A 20,283-nucleotide genomic window follows, 5' to 3' on the forward strand; every position below is an offset into this window, starting at 1 on the left:
AGGGAAAAATGGGCTGAGGGAAAATGGGGCTGAGGGAACAGGGCTGCTCTGCCAGAGGGAGCTGTGAGAGTTTGGGGCTGCAGGGATGGATCTGTGGGGGATGAGGATGCGGGAACGGGGCTGAGGGAAAATGGGGCTGATGGAATGGGGCTGAGGGAACGGGGCTGTTATCCCAGAGGGATCTGCGGGAATTTGGGGCTGCAGGGACGGATCTGTGGGGGATTAGGATGCGGGAATGGGGCTGAGGGAACGGGGCTGAGGGAAAATGGGGCTGAGGGAAAAATGGGCTGAGGGAAAATGGGGCTGAGGGAAAATGGGGCTGCTCTGCCAGAGGGGGCTGTGAGAGTTTGGGGCTGCAGGAACGGATCTGTGGGGGATGAGGATGTGGGAACGGGGCTGAGGGAATGGGGCTGAGGGAAAATGGGGCTGATGGAATGGGGCTGAGGGAATGGGGCTGTTCTTCCAGAGGGGGCTGTGGGAGTTTGGGGCTGAGGGGATGGATCTACAGGGATGGGGATACGGGAACGGGACTGCTCTGCCGGAGGAGCCTGCGGGGAATGGGGCTGAGGGGATGGATGTACGGGGATGGGGATGCGGGAACGGGACTGCTCTACCGGAAGGGTTTGGCCTCAGGGATGCGTGATCGGCATTGCGGCAACGGGGCTGTTATCCCGGTGAAGGGTGTGGGAACAGGACTGTGGGGATTGGGGTCTTGTCCCTGCGGGGATATGGGAACGGGGCTGTGGCCCCCGCGGGGCTGCGGAGATCGGGACTGAGGGATCGGGGCTGTTCTCCCAGAGAAGGGTGCGGGATCGGGACTGCGGGGATTTGGCTCTTGTCTTTATGGGGCTGCGGGAACGGGAGTGCAGGAACGGGGCTGTATCTGGGCGAGGGGTGCGGGACCGGGGCCGTTGTACCCGCGGGGCTGCGGGACCGGGACTTCGGGGATTGGGCTCTTGTCCCTGCAAGGATGCGGGACCGGGACTGCGGGACTGCTGTCCCCTCGGAGCTGCGGGACCGGGACTGTTCTTCCAGCGGGGGCTGCAGGACAGGGGCCGTTGTCCCTGAGGGGGCTGCGGGATCGGGGCTGCAGGATCGGAACTGCAGGGACCGGGGCCGCGGGATCGGAACTGCGGGGATCGAGGCCGTTGTCCTTGAGGGGGGTGCGGGATCGGGGCTGAGGGGATGGGGCTGTTCTCCCACCGGGGCTGCGGGGATGGGGCCGTTGTCCCCTCGGGGCCGTTGTCCCCCGGCGCTGCGGGCCGCGGATCCGGCGGAGCTCGGCGGCGGCCCCGGGGCGGCGGCGCCGTTGCGGTCGCGGCTGCGGGGGGGCTCCGCCCGCGGCAGCGCATGCTCCGTGCCCGCCCAACCTGCGCTTTAAACGGCGGCGGAGGCGCGGGCAGCGCGCTGAGCCTCGGCTGCGCCCGGGTACGGCCGGGCACGGGGCTGGGCTGGGCACGGCACTGGAGGTGGGCACGGCACTGGAGGTGGGCACGGCACGGGGCCGGGCCGAACCGAACCGGGCCGGGCCGGGCCGGGGGGATGCGCGGGCGGGGGTGCGGCTGCGGCTGCCCCGCGATGCCGGTACCGGGATGCGGCTCCCGCTGCCTCCCCCGGGGGTTCCGCGCACATCGCGGGGCTTTCGGCGCTCCCTCCGCTCCCGCAGCACCGAGCGCTGCCCGCCGGCTCCGGCCGGGACGGCGGCGCTGCCCGCGGGAGGAAGAGGAGGAGGCGCTCCGGGGCTGATGCTGCTGCGCTGGAGCTGCTGCGGGAAAACAACAAAAAAGCGGAGCAGGAGGGACTGGGGAGCGTGTCCTGCCCTCCCCGAGCTCTTCCCGAACTCTTCATTCCTGCAGGGACACCGCAAGGTTTGAAGGATCCTGAGCGGGCGGAGTTCGGGCAGCGGGACGGACTCACGGGAATCCTGAAGAGTTGCGGGGACAGGTCAGTGAATCCTTATAATCTGAGAAAAGGGAGTTTTTATTACCCCCTGTAATGAAAAACTCATTTTTATTACCCCCTGTAATGCAAAACTCATTTTCATCACCACCACCCCCCCCGTAATGCAAAACTCATTTTTGTTACCCCCCCCGTAACGAAAAACTCAATTTCATTGCCCCCCCCATAATGAAAAACTCATTTTTATTGCCCTCTGTGAGGACATATTCATTTTTATTACCCCCCCCCCGTAATGAAAAACGCATTTTCATTATTCCCCCACTCTAATGAAAACTAATTTTCACTGCTCCCCCCGTAATGAAAATCTCATTTTTATTACCCCCTGTAATGAAAACTCATTTAACTCATTTTCATTGCTTCCCCCCCCATAATGAAAACTCATTTTCATTGCCCCCCCCGTATTGAAAATTCATTTTCATTCCCCCCGGTTCTGTTTGGGTTTGGTGCCTGCTCTGCTGTCCCTAAATGCCACATTGGGGATAATTCCAGGGATTCCTGGCTTTGGCAGGGCTCGAGGATTTGGTGGTAAAACGCTGGAGCTGTTTATGATAAACACAAACTCCTCGTCTCATTTGTCTTCCCACGGGTGACAGCTTTAGGAGGAAGGGAGAAACACTAAAATAAATCTATAAATTTCATGCTGTTGATGGCCAGACCTGGCAAGATGCTCCATTTCCATTTTTATGTTACAAATAAATATAAAATTGGAAGGGGAAGAGATTTCCTAGTGCTCACCTGGAGCTGTTTAAACTCCCGAGCAGCACAGAGAAATTGGCCAGGCTCAAAAATCCCATTTTTGCCCTGTTCTGGTTCTAGGTGTGATTCAGGAGAGCAGCCTCTGTGTGTGTAACATGAGAATATCTCCAAATTTATAGAAATAGAACATGAGTAAGAACTTCAAAAGTACCCAAATGACCTGGGCACTGAAGTCATGCAGACACTCCTGAAAAACATGTACCAGCCTTGAAACCTTTCCTATTATTTGCCCCACCTGCAATTTTCTTTCTTTCTTTTTTTTTTTTTTTTTTTTTTTTTTTTTTCTCTGTTTTTAAATATTTGATGCTGTCTGAACCTTTCTGGCATCATCCAGAGCTGCTTCCCCTGGTGGGGAGTGGCACTGGAGGCAGATTTACCAACCCCTCATTCCAGGCTGTGCCTAAACCCCTGGATTTTGTTGCCACAGAAAAGCAAAAATCTGGATTTTGTTGCCACAGAAAAGTAAAACTCTGGATTTTGTTGCCACAGAAAAGTAAATATTTGGATTTTATTGCCACGGAAAACTAACCAAAACTCTTTATTTTGTTGCCACAGAAAACCAAAACTCTGGATTTTATTGCCACAGAGCACTTGGCTGATAGGATTTGGGAGTGAAAAAAAAAATAGGATTAGAAATTTGGTATGGATAACAAGAATCTCTATAATTAACAGCAAATTAAATGAGAGTTTGCAGGGGATGTAAATCCCTGGATTTTGGGATTTAGGGAGGGAATTCTCCATGCTGTGGGATTACTCCCCTACAAATTGTGGTGATTTCTGTGGTTGCTGTGTCCTCTTCTCCAGGTCCCAGTGAGCACCAGGAAGGTGCAGAACCAGCACCACCCCCTGTGAGCACTTGTGGATGCTCCACACAAACCCCGCCAGCACCAAAAACGACCAAAATCCCATTTTTTTTCATCACATCTTTGGTTATATCTGTGCTGGGAGAGGCTGGAACCACTGGGCTGATCCCCGAGTTTAAAAATCCCAGCCCTGGCTCTGCTTTGCCTTTGCCAGAGTCCCTAGGAAATGATGTTTAGCATAAACTCTTGGTAACCTTTTCCCCAAACTGTTTATTTCGCTGGAGCACTCAAGTGGCAGCGCTGGGGAGGGGAGGAGGGGGGATTTTTGGCTTTTCCTCCCTGGGTTTCATCTCTTTTCCCTTCAGCCAAAGCCTCAGAACGGAGCTCAGGGTGACGGCTGGGCCCTTGTGCCTCTCTTGATGGCGTTGGGAGTTCAAACTCCAAAAAATAATTAAAAAAAAAAATCACCTTAATGCTGTGCTCAGGGCCTGATCTCCTCCTGTGGTTTACTCCCTTCAGATTTTTGCAGTGTTTTTTGTCACAGAGCGTGGGAATCCTTGAAATCAGAGCCCTGGGTTTGTGTTTATCCCCCCAGGAGGGGCTGATTTAGGTGCTTTGAATGAGTTTCTGTCTCCTCATCACCTTGGCTTGGTTGGGTGAAATTTGGGGAGGTTTTGGGTGGGTTTGGGGCTCTGAGGGAGCCAGGAGAGGGAAAGGAGCAGAGGGGTGGGAGGTGGTGCTTGGGGCCAGCAGAATTGCAGGTGTGAGACTTTGTCAGGAGCAGGGGAGGGATTTATGGGCACAGAACCCAAAACGAGCTGGGTTGAAATAATTGCATCAGGTGATGGTGCCCTGTGGCTCCTGGGGGTGGGCAGCCAGCTTAGCACAGCTCCTGGTGGCTAAAAACCCATCCCAAACTGCTAAAACCCATCCCAAATTGCTCAAACTCATCCCAAAGGGCTAAAAAAACCCATCCCAAGCAGCTAAAACCCACCCCAAACTGCTAAATCCCGTCCCAAAGAGCTAGAAATCCCATCCCAGACTGCTAAAAACCCAGCCCAAGCAGCTAAAAACTCACCCCAAAGAACTAAAACTCACCCCAAAGAACTAAAACTCACCCCAAACTGCCAAAACCCATCCCAAAGAGCTAAAAACCCATCCCAAGTAGCTAGAACTCATCCTAAACTGCTAGAAACCCATCCCAAAGAGCTAAAAACTCAGCCCAAGCTGCTAAAACCCATCCCTGGCAGCTAAAAGCTCATCCCAATTTTAAAAACTCATCCCAAACTGCAAAAACCCAGCCCAAGCTGCTAAAACCCCATCCCAAGCAGCTAAAAACTCATCCCAAATGGCTAAAAACTCATCCTAAACTGCTAAAACCCATCCCAAACTCCTAAAAACCCAATCCCAAGCAGGTAAAAACCCATCCCAAGCAGGTAAAAACCCATCCCAAGCAGGTAAAAACCCATCCCAAGCAGGTAAAAACTCGTCCCTAGCAGTAAAAACTCGTCCCAAACTGCTAAAACTCATTCCAAATGGCTAAAAACTGTTCCCAAGCAGCTAAAACCCCATCCCAAATTGCTAAAAGCTCATCCTAAACTGCTCAAACCCAGCCTAAACAGCTAAAAACTCATCCCAGCGAGCTAAAAGCTCATCCCAAGCTGCTAAAACCCAATCCCAAGCAGCTAAAAACTCACCCCAAACTGCTAAAACTCATCCCAAATGGCTTAAAACTCATCCCAAGCAGCAAAAACCCCACCCCAAATTGCTAAAACCCATCCCAGGCAGCTAAAACCCATCCCAAACTGCTAAAACCCAGCCTAAATGGTTAAAACCCCATCCCAAGCAGCTAAAACCCCAACCCAAGTAGCTAAAACCCATCCCAAGTAGCTGAAAACCCATCCCAAACTGCTAAAACCCATCCCAAATTGCTAAAAACCCATCCCAAGTAGCTAAAACCCCATCCCAAACTGCTGAAGCCCAGCCTATACAGCTCAAAACTCATCCCAAATTGCTAAAATCACCCCAAACTGCTAAAAACCGGCCCCGAAGCTGCTGAAACCCCTCCCAGGCAGCCGCCCCGGCTCGTCCTGTGAGCCCCCAGCCCCGCTGAGGCCGTGATTGAGGCTGAGTGTGCAGCCAGGGGGTCACGAGGGGCTGGTGAGCAGCTCTCAGCTCCTCGCAGCGCCGATTTCTGGGTTTGTGGTGGTCCCATGTCACACGTCCAGGGGGTCACGAGGGGCTGGTGAGCAGCTCTCAGCTCCTCCCAGCGCCGATTTCTGGGTTTGTGGTGGTCCCATGTCACACGTCCAGGCTGTCCCCGTGAGGGCAGGGACCCCCAGCTCGGCTGAGGAAGAGGGTGGGGGACCCTCAGGGAGGAGTCTTGGGTTTTAGGGAGCAGGGGGAAGATTTAAAGCCGTCGCTGCGAGGTGGTCAAGAAGAAAAGAACGGGGAAAATAATAAAAATAATAATAAAAATACAGGATTATTGAGCAGCTCTGTGCCCCGGAGTGTGGTTATCTCAGACTGATGGTGTGAAGCCTGTCCTGTTCCTCGTCCCGCTGTTGTGTGGGGCTGATGCAGAAATCGCTGATGTGCCCAACCCACCCTGTGAGCTGTGGGGTTGCTTGTTGAGAAAACAGAGCCGAGAGCAGGACTCTGAGGCCACCATTCCATTCCTGTTCGGCTGCCTGGTGTGTTCCTTGGTGTTCGTTCCCCCCCTTAATTTGTGCCTTTCCTGCTTGTTTTCATATCCTAAAATGTCAGTTCCCCTGGCCCTCCCCAAATATTTGCTTAACATTTTGCCAGGCTGCTGAAGAGGAGAAGCAGACCCCCGTGAATATTGTCTGGCAAAGCAAGGAGGAATGTGGTGCCAAAGGCTCCTTTGTCTGGGGGTGGAGCACACGCAGCGAGGAGCAGGTGCCTCGTTTGCTGCTCTCAAACCATTTTTTCCTCCTCTCTGCTGCTGCACGTGAGCTAAAAGAAAATTCTCTTGGTCCACGTCCCAAGGGATGGCTCTGTCCTTCACCCAGAAACCTCGTGGCTTGTTGGTCTGGGGGTTTCAGAGCCAGATTTTGGTGGCTTGCTGGTGAATTTTGGGGATTTCAGAGCCAGATTTTGGTGGCTTGCTGATGAATTTTGGGGATTTCAGAGCCAGCTTTTGGTGGCTTGCAGGTTAATTTTGGTGATTTCAGACCAGCTTTTGGTGGCTTGCAGGTGAATTTTGGGCATTTTGGAGCCAGATTTTGGTGGCTTCAGGTGAATTCTGAGGATTTCAGAGTCAGTTTTCGGTACCTTGCTGGTGAATTTTGGGCATTTCAGAGCCAGATTTTAGTAAATTGCAGATGAATTCTGGGGATTTCAGAGCCAGGTTTTAGTAAATTGCAGGTGAATTTTGGGCATTTCAGAGCCAGATTTTGGTGGCTTGCAGATTAATTTTGGTGATTTCAGACCAGCTTTTGGTGGCTTGCAGGTGAATTTTGGGCATTTCAGAGCCAGATTTTGGTGGCTTGCAGATGAATTTTGGGCATTTCAGAGCCAGCTTTTGGTGGCTTCAGGTGAATTTTGGGGATTTCAGAGTCAGTTTTCGGTACCTTGCTGGTGAATTTTGGGCATTTCAGAGCCAGATTTTAGTAAATTGCAGATGAATTCTGGGGATTTCAGAGCCAGGTTTTAGTAAATTGCAGGTGAATTTTGGGCATTTCAGAGGCAGCTTTTGGTGGCTTCAGGTGAATTCTGGGCATTTTGGAGCCAGATTTTGGTGGCTTCAGGTGAATTTTGGGGATTTCAGAGTCAGTTTTCGGTACCTTGCTGGTGAATTTTGGGCATTTCAGAGCCAGATTTTAGTAAATTGCAGATGAATTCTGGGGATTTCAGAGCCAGGTTTTAGTAAATTGCAGGTGAATTTTGGGCATTTCAGAGCCAGATTTTGGTGGCTTGCAGATTAATTTTGGTGATTTCAGACCAGCTTTTGGTGGCTTGCAGGTGAATTTTGGGCATTTCAGAGCCAGATTTTGGTGGCTTGCAGATGAATTTTGGGCATTTCAGAGCCAGCTTTTGGTGGCTTCAGGCGAATTTTGGGGATTTCAGAGTCAGTTTTCGGTACCTTGCTGGTGAATTTTGGGCATTTCAGAGCCAGATTTTAGTAAATTGCAGATGAATTCTGGGGATTTCAGAGCCAGATTTTAGTAAATTGCAGATGAATTCTGGGGATTTCAGAGCCAGGTTTTAGTAAATTGCAGGTGAATTTTGGGCATTTCAGAGCCAGATTTTGGTGGCTTGCTGATGAATTTTGGGCATTTCAGAGCCAGATTTTGGTGGCTTGCAGATTAATTTTGGTGATTTCAAACCAGATTTTGGTGGCTTGCAGGTGAATTTTGGGCATTTCAGAGCCAGATTTTGGTGGCATGTTGATCTGTGAATTTTGGGCATTTCAGAGCCAGCTTTTGGTGGCTTGTTGATCTGTGAATTTTGGGGATTTCAGAGCCAGTTTTTGGTGGCTTGCTGGTGAATTCCCATCCTGACCATAGCTGGAACACTCAGGAGTTTTAAGGATGCCCTCTGGCAAAGTTTGAGGTTTATTTAAAAACAAAACAATGTCGGGTGCTGGGGTTGGTTTGTGAGGTGTGAAAATTTTTTTCCCTTCAATCAAAGGAGCTGTTTTGGGTGGTTTTTTGGGTTTTTTTCCCCACCTTTGTTTTGTTGGGAGCTGAAGTTCTCCGTGGTGGTTCATCTGGAGGAGCTGGGACTTGAGGAAAAACAGAAATATAACGAGTGCAGCGAGTCAAATCCGTGCACTCTGGAGACATTCATGCTCTCACAGGGCAGGCTGGAGCCAGCCCCGGGAAAAACGTGCACAGAGCTGCGGGCAGCACCCAAATCCTGCCTCAGATTTGTGCCTTGAGATCCGGGGGAAATGGGGCACGCAGGAAAATCCCTGGGTCACACTCTGCTTCCCAAACATCAGCAGTGAATCCTGCTGGGATCTGGCTTGAAGGGGCTGAGGTGGGGCTCAGACATCAGCCCTGGTGCTGATTTGCATCCCAATTCCCTGCTCTTAATTAGGGTTAATGAGCAGAGGTGGCTTTTGGGTGGGATTTCAAGTGGGTGCGAATAAACCCTTCCACTTTATCTGGACCTTGTGAGTGATTTTGTGCCTTTGCATCCCAATTCCACGTTCTTAATTTAGGATTAATAAGCAGAGCTCTTGGGTGGGATTTGAAGTGGGTGTGAGCAAACCCCTCATATTTATCTGGAACTTGTGAGTGATTTTGTGCCTTTGCATCCCAATCCCACGTTCTTAATTTGGGATTAATGGGCAGAGCTCTTGGGTGGGATTTGAGGTGGATGTGAGGAAACCCATCCAATTTAACTGGACCTGATGAGTGATTTTTTTTCCCTGATGGTGATTCTGTGCCTTTGCATCCCAATTCCATGGTGTTGATTTAGGATTAATAAGCAGAGCTCTCAGGTGGGATTTGAGGTGGCTGTGACCAATCCCCTCCATTTTAGCTGGACCTTGTGAGTGATTTTGTGCCTTTGCCTCCAAATTCCATCTTAATTTAGGATTAATGAGCAGAGCTGGCTTTTGGGTGGGATTTGAAGTGGGTCTGACCTAACCCCTCCACTTTATCTGGACCTTGTGAGTGATTTTCTCTCTGATGGTGATTTTGTGCCTTTGCATCCCAATTCCATGTTCTTGATTTAGGATTAATGAGCAGAGCTGGCTCTCAGGTGGGATTTGAAGTGGGAGTGGGTCTGACCAAACCCACTTCAAATCCCAAACTTTAGCTGGACCTGGTGAGTGATTTTTATCCCTGATGATGATTTTGTGCCTTTGCATCCCAATTCCCTGCCCTTAATTGAGGATTAATGAGCAGACCTGGCTCTTGGGTGGCATTTGAGGTGGGTCTGACCAAACCCCTCCACTTTAGCTGGACCTGGTGAGTGATTTTTATCCCTGATGGTGATTTTGTGCCTTTTCTGGGCAATGTTTGGCTGGATCTGCCCCTGTTCCAGGGTGTTTTCCTGTTCCTTCCCCTCTCCCGGGGCTGTGGGATCACCTCAGTGTGGGCAGTTGATACCCAGGGTGGTTTTTGGGGCCGGGCTGGCACAGGGTGTCCTGTTAGAGCTCTCCCCGTGATCTCTGCCTACCTCACTCTGGGTTCTGGCCCAGTTCCCGAGCTCTGCCTTGGAGCCGTGCTCAGACAATGCAGGATTGTTGTGGCCACGGGGTGAGCGCTTCCCTGGGGCTCAGCAGGGCCCATAAACCCCGAGCTGGAGCACAGAGGGACAGGGAGGGGACAGGGACAGCGGGCTGGGGTGCCAGGTACCAGCAAAGGGCACAGGGAGGGCTTTGTGTGGCCGCTGCTGCTGCTGGGCTCCAGAGGTGCCTTTGGGAATGTGGGTGACAAATGATTCCTGTTGGGAATGTTGGTGACAGACGGTTCCTGTTGGGAATATTGGTGACAAACAATTCCCGTGCATTTGGGAGTATTAGTGACAAATTATTGCTGTTGGGAATGTGGGTGACAAACGATTCCTGTGCCTTTGGTAATGTGGATGACAAACCATTCACGTTGGGAATATTGGTGACAAACCATTCCTGTGTGTTTGGGAATGTTAGTGGCAAACTGTTCCTGTTGGGAATTTTGGTGATAAACAATTCCTGTACGTTTGGGAATGCTGGTGACAAACAATTCCTGTGTGTATGTTGGTGACAAACGGTTCCTGAGTGTTTGGGAACAAGCAATTCCTCTTGGGAATGTTAGTGAGTGACAAACCATTCCTGTACATTTGGGAATGTTGGTGACAAACAATTCCTGTACGTTTTGGAGTGTTGGACACAAACAATTCCTGTTGGGAATGTTGGTGACAAACGGTTCCTGTACGTTTTGGAGTGTTGGACACAAACAATTCCTGTTGGGAACATTGGTGACAAACGATCCATGCACCAGGGGTGGCAGGAGCAGCTGGAACAAAAGGCTGTTGTGTCCTGGCCAAGGACGAGTGAGCAGCTAATGGGCCTGGAGGGGTGGCTCTGATGGGACTGACTGAGCTGGGCATGGAGAGTGGCTTTGGGTTGCACTGACTGAGCTGAGCTGGGCATGGAGGGGTGGCTTTGGGTGGCACTGACTGAGCTGGGCCTGCAGGGTGGCTTTGGATGGGACTGACTGAGCTGGGCATGGAGGGGTGGCTCTGATGGGACTGACTGAGCTGGGCCTGCAGGGGTGGCTTTGGGTGGGGACTGGCTGAGCTGGGCATGGAGGGGTGGCTTTGGGTGGCACTGACTGAGCTGGGCATGGAGGGGTGGCTTTGGGTGGCACTGACTGAGCTGGGCATGGAGGGGTGGCTTTGGGTGGCACTGACTGAGCTGGGCATGCAGGGTGGCTTTGGGTGGGGACTGGCTGAGCCAGGTCCAGGACAGAGCTGGGGATGCTCTCAGTGTCCAAATCCCAAGCGGAGCGCAGGAATGCCACGGGGGATGGCTGCAGGGAGGGAAGGAAGGACAGACGGACACTTCCCAGCTATTCAGTCTTCCTAGCCCATGGAGATTGTTTCAGGGGAAATTCCTGCAGCCTCAGTGCTGAGATGCCTCCCCACAGGCTGAGGATGAGCTGTTGGACAGGTGACCCCCCCAGGGATCATCTTTTATCTGTGATTCTCCAAGCAGGCTGGGCTGTGCTGCCCCCAGAGCCTCCCATCCGTCCCAGGCTGAGAGCAGAGGATGAGCGTTGGGTTAAACCCTTTCCTGACCCAGAGATGGGGTAGCTGAGAGGTGTTTTAAAAAGTTTTATTCCATTTTCAGTCTCGAGAGAAGGATGAGACAATAATATATATATATATAATAATATATATTATATATATATATATATGAAATATAACATAATATATATAATAACATAACATACAATAATAACATAACATAACATAACATACATCTCGTATAACATACATCTCCTCTAATATACATAATATAATATAGTTAATACAACGGAATTAATATAATTAATATAACAAAATAGATAATATTTAATAAAATAGATAAAATATAATCTAGAAAAGTAATAGATAGTGAAGTATATTATAATATAAAATAGAAAATATAATAGATCATATCATACAATAGAATTAATTTAATGTAATATAGTTAATGTAATAAAGAATATAATATAATATAATAATATAATAGATAATAAAATGTACTATAATATGAAATAGAAAATCTAATATAATATACTATAAATCTAATTATATTATATATAATTATATTATATATATAGTATGGTATAATTCACATCATCACAATCAGAAATTAACTATTCCCTAACCACAAAACCCCATAAGCATTTCTTGTCCTGCTGACTTTAGCCACACCATGCTGTAGGTGCCATTCCCTGACGTTTGCACACAGATCCACCCTGTGTGGGCCTTGTGTCACACCCCGAGGAGTGTCCCCAAACCCATTTCCCACTGAGGAGTGTCCCCAAACCCATTTCCCACCTAGGAGTGTCCCCAAACCCGTTTCCCACAGAGGACTGTCCCCAGACCCGTTTCCCACAGAGGACTGTCCCCAAACCCATGGAGTGTCCCCAAACCCATTTCCCACAGAAGACTGTCCCCAAACCCATTTCCCACTGAGGACTGTCCCCAAACCCGTTTCCCACAGAGGACTGATCCCAAACCCGTTTCCCACAGAGGACTGTCCCCAAACCCATGGAGTGTCCCCAAACCCGTTTCCAGAGCTGGGCCTTTGGGCTGTCCCTGTGGTGGCACAGCCGGCGCGGCCCAGGCAGGTGCTGGGTGCCAGCCCAGGTGCCCTGGCTGCGTGCCCAGGGCGCTCTGCAGGAATATCAGAGATCTCTGGGCCTCATTTGTGCCTCCCTGAACTTTACCCCAGCAAACAATGGCAAGAGGCAGCCTGGCATGGAGGGAGAATCCTGTTCCTGGCATGGAGGGAGAATCCTGTTCCTGCTCAGTGCTCGCTGCACAAGCTGCCATTCCTGTTTTTAACAGCAAACACGGAGGAATTTCAGCTCTCAGAGCTCCTGTCCCCCTCGTGCCCTGTGCCACAGAACCCCTCAGAGGGCTCTGCAAAATCCAGGCAGCTTTGAACTTGAACCCCATGCCTAATTAGTAAAAAAATAAGCTAATAATTAATTTAGGGCTGATGTTCTTTCCAGGGCTTAAAATAGAAGTGAGGTTCCTGTTTGGGTGGGGAGTGAGGGGGTGGTAAAAATGCCTCACTCCATCCACCTCCTGGAGAAATGGCAGATTTGAGCTTTGTTTTGTTTTGTTTTATTTTATTTAAATTGGAAATTTTCCCTTCCAGATATCCCTCACTGCTCTGTTTGTTTTGGTGAATGTTAAACCCCTGCACGCTGTGAGTCCATAGCTCATTAAACTGATAGTGAGAAGGGGGAAAAGCCAAAAAGCTTCTTAAGTTCTCCATCAGGGCCTTCCAGTGAAACTTATCTGCCTCAGGAAATAAAAATCTGATTGCTCCTTATCTTTGCAATTATCAGGCAACAAAATAAAACGGTGGAATCTGCCGTTTTCAGGCCCAGGCCTGGTGGCTGCTCTGTCACGATAAGGAAAAGTCTCCCATGATCTGAGGCCCCTCATTAACCCCCAGGGGCTGATGATGTGCTGCAGGCAGAACCAGGCACATGAAATTGGGGTGGTTTTTTTACAGCTTTGAGATGTGGATTTTGCCCTTAAAACCCCCCAGAAAATTCCCATTATTTTCTGCACACCTTCCCCTGTGGTGCGACAGAAAATCCCTTGGAATTCTGGCCTAAAACCTCCATGATCGGAGGGGTGAATGGGAGGGTGAAAATGAGTGGAGGGGACAAGGAAATCTCACAGAAAATCCCAATTTAAAATATTTAGAGAATTTTGCTTCTTTCCTTTTGCCCATTCCCATCCCAGGGGCACCAGGGGGCTGTGAGTGCTGGGGCTCAGCTCTCCCAGCTGTCCTGAAACTGCTTTGTTTTTAGTTTTGAAATGTGGATTTTGCCCTTAAAACAGCCCAGAAAATTCCCATTATTTTCTGCACACCTTCCCCTGTGATGTGACAGAAAATCCCTTGGAACATTGGAATAAAAACTCCATGGGCAGAGGGGTGACTGGGAGGGTGAAAATGGGTGTGGGGACAAGGAGATCTCACAGAAATTCCCAATTTAAAATATTTGGAGAGTTTTGCTTCTTTCCTTTTGCCCCTTCCCATGCCAGGGGGCTGTGAGTGCTGGGGCTCAGCCCTCCCAGCCGTCCTGGGGCTGTTCCTCGCCCTGCAAAGGCTCCTTTGTCTGCTTCAAAGCCATGACCTCATTTCACAGCCAGAAAACAGAGAGGGAGAAACCCCCACAACCTGCCAGGGGAGGTCAGAGGGCTGACACAAATAACTGGGACTGTGGGGCACAGAATTGCCTTGGGGAGACGGCCTGGGCAGCCTGGAGGCCCTGCGTGTGCTCAGTGCCTCCTTTGAGCAGGAGCACGAGGTCAGGCTCCCAAAATTTGCAGCCAGAGGGGTTCTGGAAGATGTGTGGAGTTTGGGTTGTTCCGTTTTTTCTCCTGATGAAAAGATCCTGGCAAAAGCAGGGATGGGATGGAGAAAGTTCAGGTGCAGGGATGTTGGAGTTCAATTTTTGGTGCTGGTGGCTCCTGGAGATGTCTGCCTGAAGGATGTGTGGAGTTTGGGTTGTTCCCTTTTTTCTCCTGAGGAAAAAGCTCCTGGTAAAAACAGGGATGGTTGGAGTTCAATTTTAGGTGCTGTTTGCTCCTGGAAATGCGTGCCTGGAGAATGTAGAGTTTGGGTTGTTCCCTTTTTTTCTTGAGGACAAAGCTCCTGGCAAAAGCAGGGACAGGATGGAGAGAGCTCAGGTGCAGGGATGTTGGAGTTCAGTTTTTGGTTGCTGGTGTCTCCTGGAAATGGTGCCTGGAGGATGTGTGGAGTTTGGGTTGTTCTTTATCCTGAGGAACAGGCTCCTTTTCAAAGCAGGGATGTTGGAGTTCAATTTTGGCTGCTGGTGGCTCCTGGAAATGTCTGCCTGAAGGATGTGGAGTTTGGGTTGTTCCCTTTTTTACCTGAGGAAAAAGCTCCTGGCCAAAGCAGGATCGGATGGCTGGAGCTCAGTTTTGGTTGCTGGTGGCTCCTGCTGGGGTGAAATTTATCTGACCCCTGTTGGGCACAGTTTGGGGTCAGGGCCACCCCTCATCCCTCCTGGAGCTCCCCCTTTGCTCCTGAGCTGCTCCACAGCCCAGGGTTGGATTTGCTGCCTCGTGTGCAGCCTTGGCTTTGCTCGGACACCAGAATTGTCCTTCCCACCCCAAAGCCACTCTGGCTGGCCCTGTGACTGTCATTTTCCAGATGAAGCCAGGGGTGATGAGGCAGAGCTGCCTGCAGAGGGGTCAGCTGTCCCCTCACGCAGCATTTCTGCTCCAGCTGCAAACCAGCAGTTCCAGTTTCACTTCCCATTTTCCCAGCCGTGTGAGCAGACAGGGAGGGCTCACAAGAGCAGAGCTCTGAGGGCTGCTGGCTGCTCCCTGTGCAGATGGGGAAATGCTTCTGTCTCACTCAGCACTGGTGGTTTTTGGGCTTGGGGGTTTTGCGTGGGGGTGCTCAGTGCTGAGCTGGCCCCCGGCGCCACGTGGGTGCTCTGGGTGCCACCAGCTCTGCTCTGCTCTTGGCCCAGCTCCAGCTTGTTGGGGTAAGAAGCACTTGGTGACCCCAGTTTGTGATCCAGTTTGTTGGGGTAAGAAGCACTTGGTGACCCCAGTTTGTGATTCCCGTTTGTGATCCCAACTCCAGTTTGTTGGGATAAGCACTTGGTGACCCCAGTTTGTGATTCCCATTTGTGATTCCAACCCCAGTTTGTTGGGGTAAGCACTTGGTGACCCCAGTTTGTGATCCCAGCTCCAGTTTGTTTGGGTTATCCCTGTTTGTGATCCCAGTTCCAGTTTGTTGGGGTTATCCCTGTTTGTGATCTCAGTTTGTGATCTCAGTTTGTGATCTCAGTTTGTGATCTCAGTTTGTGATCTCAGTTTGTGATCTCAGTTTGTGATCTCAGTTTGTGATCTCAGTTTGTGATCTCAGTTTGTGATCTCAGTTTGTGATCTCAGTTTGTGATCTCAGTTTGTGATCTCAGTTTGTGATCTCAGTTTGTGATCTCAGTTTGTGATCCCTGTTTGTGGTCCCAGTTTGTGGTCCCAGCTCCAGTTTGTTGGGGTGACCCCAGTTTGTGATCTGAGTTTGTGATTTCTGTTTGTGATTCCCAGCCCCAGTTTGTTGGGGTAGGCACTTGGTGACCCCAGTTTGTGATCCCAGCTCCAGTTTGTTTGGGTTATCCCTGTTTGTGATCCCCGTTTGTGATCCCAGCTCCAGTTTGTTTGGGTTATCCCTGTTTGTGATCCCTGTTTGTGATCCCAGTTCCAGTTTGTTTGGGTTATCCCTGTTTGTGATCCCTCTTTGTGATTTCAGTTCCAGTTTGTTGGGGTGACCCCAGTTTGTGATCTGAGTTTGTGATCCCTGTTTGTGATCCCAGCTCCAGTTTGTTGGGGTTATCCCTGTTTGTGATCTCAGTTTTTGATCTCAGTTTGTGATCCCTGTTTGTGGTCCCAGCTCCAGTTTGTTGGGGTGACCCCAGTTTGTGATCTGAGTTTGTGATCTCTGTTTGTGATCCCAGCTCCATTTTGTTGGGGTTATCCCAGTTTGTGATCACTGTTTGTGATCCCAGCTCCAGTTTGTTGGGATAAGCACTTGGTGATCCCAGTTTGTGATCACTGTTTGTGATCCCAGCTCCAGTTTGTTGGGATAAGCACTTGGTGCCCCCAGTTTGTGATCACTGTGATCCCAGCTCCAGTTTGTTGGGATAAGCACTTGGTGATCCCAGTTTGTGATCCCAGCTCCTGTTTGTTGAGGTGATCCCAGTTTCTGATCCCTGTCTGTGATCCCAGCCCCAGTTTGTGATCCCAGCCCCAGCTGGGGTGATTCCTGTTTGTAATCCCTGTTTCTGATCCCAGTTTGTGATCCCAATTTGTGATCCCAGCCCCAGTTGGGGTGATCCCAGTTTCTGATCCCAGTTTTTGATCCCAGTTTGTGATCCCAGCCCCAGTTTGCTAAGGGCTCACCTCTGCTGAGGCTGCATCCCTGGGGCCATCAGGGCTCACCAAACCCATCCCAGCACCCCAAATTCCCTCTCAGTGGTGACTGGGGTGCCCTGCCAGCCTTGCAGGGCTGGATCTGCTGCAGGTGGCTGGGGGGACAAGGAGATCTCAGAGCAGCTCCCAGTTTAGAATATTTAGATGAAAAATTGAATATTTAGCTGCAGGCTCTGGGGAATGGGGGGTCTGGAGCCCCAAATTCCCTCTCAGTGGTGACTGGGGTGCCCAGCCAGCCTTAGGGTGCAGATGGGTGGGAGGACAAGGAGATCTCAGAGCAGCTCCCAGTTTAAAATATTTAGATCAAAAATTGAATGTTTAGCTGCAGGTTCTGGGAGTTTAAAATATTGAGATGAAAAGTTGAATATTCAGCTGCAGGCTCTGGGGAAGGAGGGATCTGAAACCCCAAATTCCCTCTCAGTGGGTGCCCAGCCATTATTGCAGGGCTGGATTTGCTGCAGATGAGTGGAGGGACAAGGAGATCTCAGAGCAGCTCCCAGTTTAGAATATTTAGATGAAAAATTGAATATTTAGCTGCAGGCTCTGGGGAATGGGGGGTCTGGAGCCCCAAATTCCCTCTCAGTGGTGACTGGGGTGCCCAGCCAGCCTCAGGGTGCAGATGGGTGGGGTGGGGGGACAAGGATATCTCAGAGCAGCCCAGTTTAGAATATTTAGATGAAAAATTGAATCTTTAGCTGCAGGCTCTGGGGAAGGGGGGTCTGAGGCACCTGTTGGGGTTGCAGCCCTGGGGAGGCCGCTGCCCTTTTTAAGTGTCCATCTCTTTCTCCTTGCTCCCCTTCACAACCAGCCCATTGTGCTGGGGGCTCCAGCAGCTGGGTGGAGTGTTTCAGGCTCAAGTGTAATTTCAGTGCTTTTAAAAGCTTTTTTGGAGGGCTTTTTTCTTCTTCTTCTTTTTTTTTTTTTTTTTTTTTTTTTCTTTCCCCTGAAGAGGACAGCAACGCCAACAAGGGATAATTTGATGGATTACTGTGCAGGGCTGAGGGGCTCTCCTTAATCCCCTTTGTGGGGCTGCTGGAGGAGACGCAGAGCAGAAGCCCCCCAGCCCCAGGCAGAGAAAAGGCAGCTCAGCAGGGTGGGTTTTACACTCTGACACATAAATACAGGCCCTGGTCATGTGGTGCTGGATATAATCTGTGCCCGTCCCCGCTCTGAGGAGAAGGGGGCACCTGGAGGGGGCTGATTTTTTTCCCCCCTTTCCAGTTTAATTTGCATTTTGATTCTTCTTCTTGAAAAAAAAAAAAATAATAATAAGCAGAGAAGAAAGGCCCTGGGGGGAGAGGTTGATTTGGATCAAGTGCCAGGGGTGATGGGCACAGTCTTTGAGCAGCAGAAATGAGTGAAAAGCAGAAGCAGAGATCATCTCATTTCCCCTCCTGCTCCGGAACGGGGGCTCCCCTCATGAATAAAAGCAAGAGCTTGGGTCGTGCAGCAGCAAAACAAAGCTGGGGCTCTGCTGTGCAGCCAGCCAAGCTTGTCTGAGGGCTGGAAATGCTGCAGCAGCCCTGACACAGCTCAGGGGAGCGTGACCACCAGGGCTGAGCCTCTCAGGGCTGAAATGCTGCTGATTTTGGGGGTGCTGAGGAGTTTGGAAGGTTTTTTTTATGAAGTTTGGTGAGGAGATGCCAGTCCTGAGTGGGTACAACGCTGCCAGACCCTGCTGGGCACCAGCACGGATCCCAGCCCAGGCTGGGGATCCCTGTGCAGCTGAGCTGGGCTGTGCTGGGGCTTTTCACCCCTGCACCCTGACCCGAACTCAGCTCTGGGCAGCTCCTGAGGAGGTGAGGATGAGGTGAGGATGAGGATGAGGGTCAGGTGAGGCTGAGGGTCATCTCAGCAGCTCTGGCCCCTGCTGGCTGCAGGACTTGGGGTGCCCATCTCGAGTTGTTCCCATCTCGAGTTGTTCCCATCTCGAGTTGTTCCCATCTCGAGTTGTTCCCATCTCGTGTTGTTCCCATCTCCAGCTGTGCCCATCTTCAGCTGTGCCCAGTGCCACCTGTGCCCACTCCACCTGTGCCCACCTCCATTGTTCCCATTCCAGCTGTGCCCAGTGCCACCTGTGCCCTCTCCACCTGTGCCCATCTCCATTTTTCCCATCTCCAGCTGTGCCCATCTCCTGCCCCTGCCCCTGGCATGGATGCCCCGGGCAGCCCGAGGAGCAAGGAGCTGCTGGCCCTGGCACAGCCCGGCCCTGGGCTCGTGTCTGTGCCCAGAGAGCTCCAGCAGTGCCAGCCTGGCCTCTGCTGAGCCAGTGACCCCCTCGGGCACAGGGGGCTCTGTTTGGAATGGGAGAAGGAGGAGGAGGAGGAGGAGGAGGCTTGGCTGTAGCTGGTCACTCTGTGCTGGGAGGAAGGCTCCTGCCAGGAGCAGCTCCGGCGCCCCAGGAGGGTGCAGGCTGTGGGACAGAGGCTCTGGGATGGTGCTGGGACATCCCTGGAGTGTGAGGTGTGAGGGTGAAGGGCAGGACAGAGCTCCCTCCACCGTGCCAGCATTGCCCATGGGCTCTGCGCTCCCAAATGGAGAGATGCCCTCAGCTGTGTCTGTGCCAGGGATCCCCTGTGCCCGAAAGGATTCAGGATTTTAGCCCTGGAAGCAGCAGGATCCCCTTGCAGGGGGGTGGAATGCAGAGAGAACCATGCCCCAAATCCAGGGTGTCCCTGGGGAAGCTGGAGCTGCTTCAGGAGTGGCCCCAAATGGTCACAGATGACCCCCATGGCATGAGGGATCCTGGCTGCTGGGCCCTGCCCTGGGGGATGAGGAGGGAATCCCAAACCCTGCTCTGGAGGGGATTTCCAGGCTGCTGCTGCTCTTTCCCCAAGAATGGAGCCCCGGGGCTCAAAGGAAGCGCGGGGTTAATTCCCAGAGCCCGGATCCATCCCCTCCCCGAGCTGTGAATGGGGTCAAGGAGATTTGGGAGGGGAGGAGGGGTCAGGAGAGGTCAGGTGAGTGCTCCATTCCATGCCAGGAGCCTGCCAGAGCTATTCTCCATGCTGCATTTCCCATTCAGCAGCAATGAATGGACACTGATAGCTGTGAAAGGCCCTGGCTGCTCCTGAGAGCTCTGTGCCACCCTTTCTTCCAAAAGGGCTTCAGGGAATTCACAAAGAGCCCCTCAGAAGGTTGGAAATGGAATGTTGGGGTTGTGAACGGGAGATGTTTGCCTGTCCCTGTCTGTGGGTGCCAAAGCTGGGCAGGGAGGGTGAGGAGTGAATCACCTGGGCTGGAGCAGCCCCGCCTCAGCCCAAGGATTCCCTTTCCTAAGGGAATAAAGCAGGGCAGAAATAATTAATAATTGTCTTGGTTTGGAAAGCCAGGAGTCTGCTAAGGAAGGCAGGAGCCTCCCCTGAAATGGAGAATGTGAACCCTCCCTACCCCTCCGAATTGCTGTAAATTTTAAATTAAGGGGCTCTCAGGCAAAAATATGGGAGCAGGAATGACAGTTCTTTATTAGGGAAGAAAATAAAAGGATAAAATAAATAATGCAGTGAACTAAACCAACCCTGCCAGAGTCAGAACCCAGCCTGACACCCTGTGGGTCAGGGTGTTGGCAGCAGTCCCATTGGAATTGTGGCTCAGCCCTCCTACAGTG

At 51.3% G+C, this 20,283-nt stretch overlaps 1 protein-coding gene across 1 annotated transcript in view; it reads left to right on the forward strand.

Annotated features, from left to right (window-relative positions):
* Window positions 1–1,780: 1,780 nt before the first annotated feature.
* The window catches only part of LOC134430379 (solute carrier family 45 member 3-like), a 37,292-nt gene continuing 18,789 nt past the window's right edge, over window positions 1,781–20,283 (forward strand). Inside the window, exon 1 of the mRNA XM_063178004.1 lies at window positions 1,781–1,944. The gene's annotated coding sequence lies outside the window, so the exon portion shown is untranslated. The remainder of the gene's footprint in view (window positions 1,945–20,283) is intronic.

Source organism: Melospiza melodia, chromosome 28, assembly GCF_035770615.1.
Source record: "Melospiza melodia melodia isolate bMelMel2 chromosome 28, bMelMel2.pri, whole genome shotgun sequence".
NCBI lineage: Eukaryota > Metazoa > Chordata > Aves > Passeriformes > Passerellidae > Melospiza > Melospiza melodia.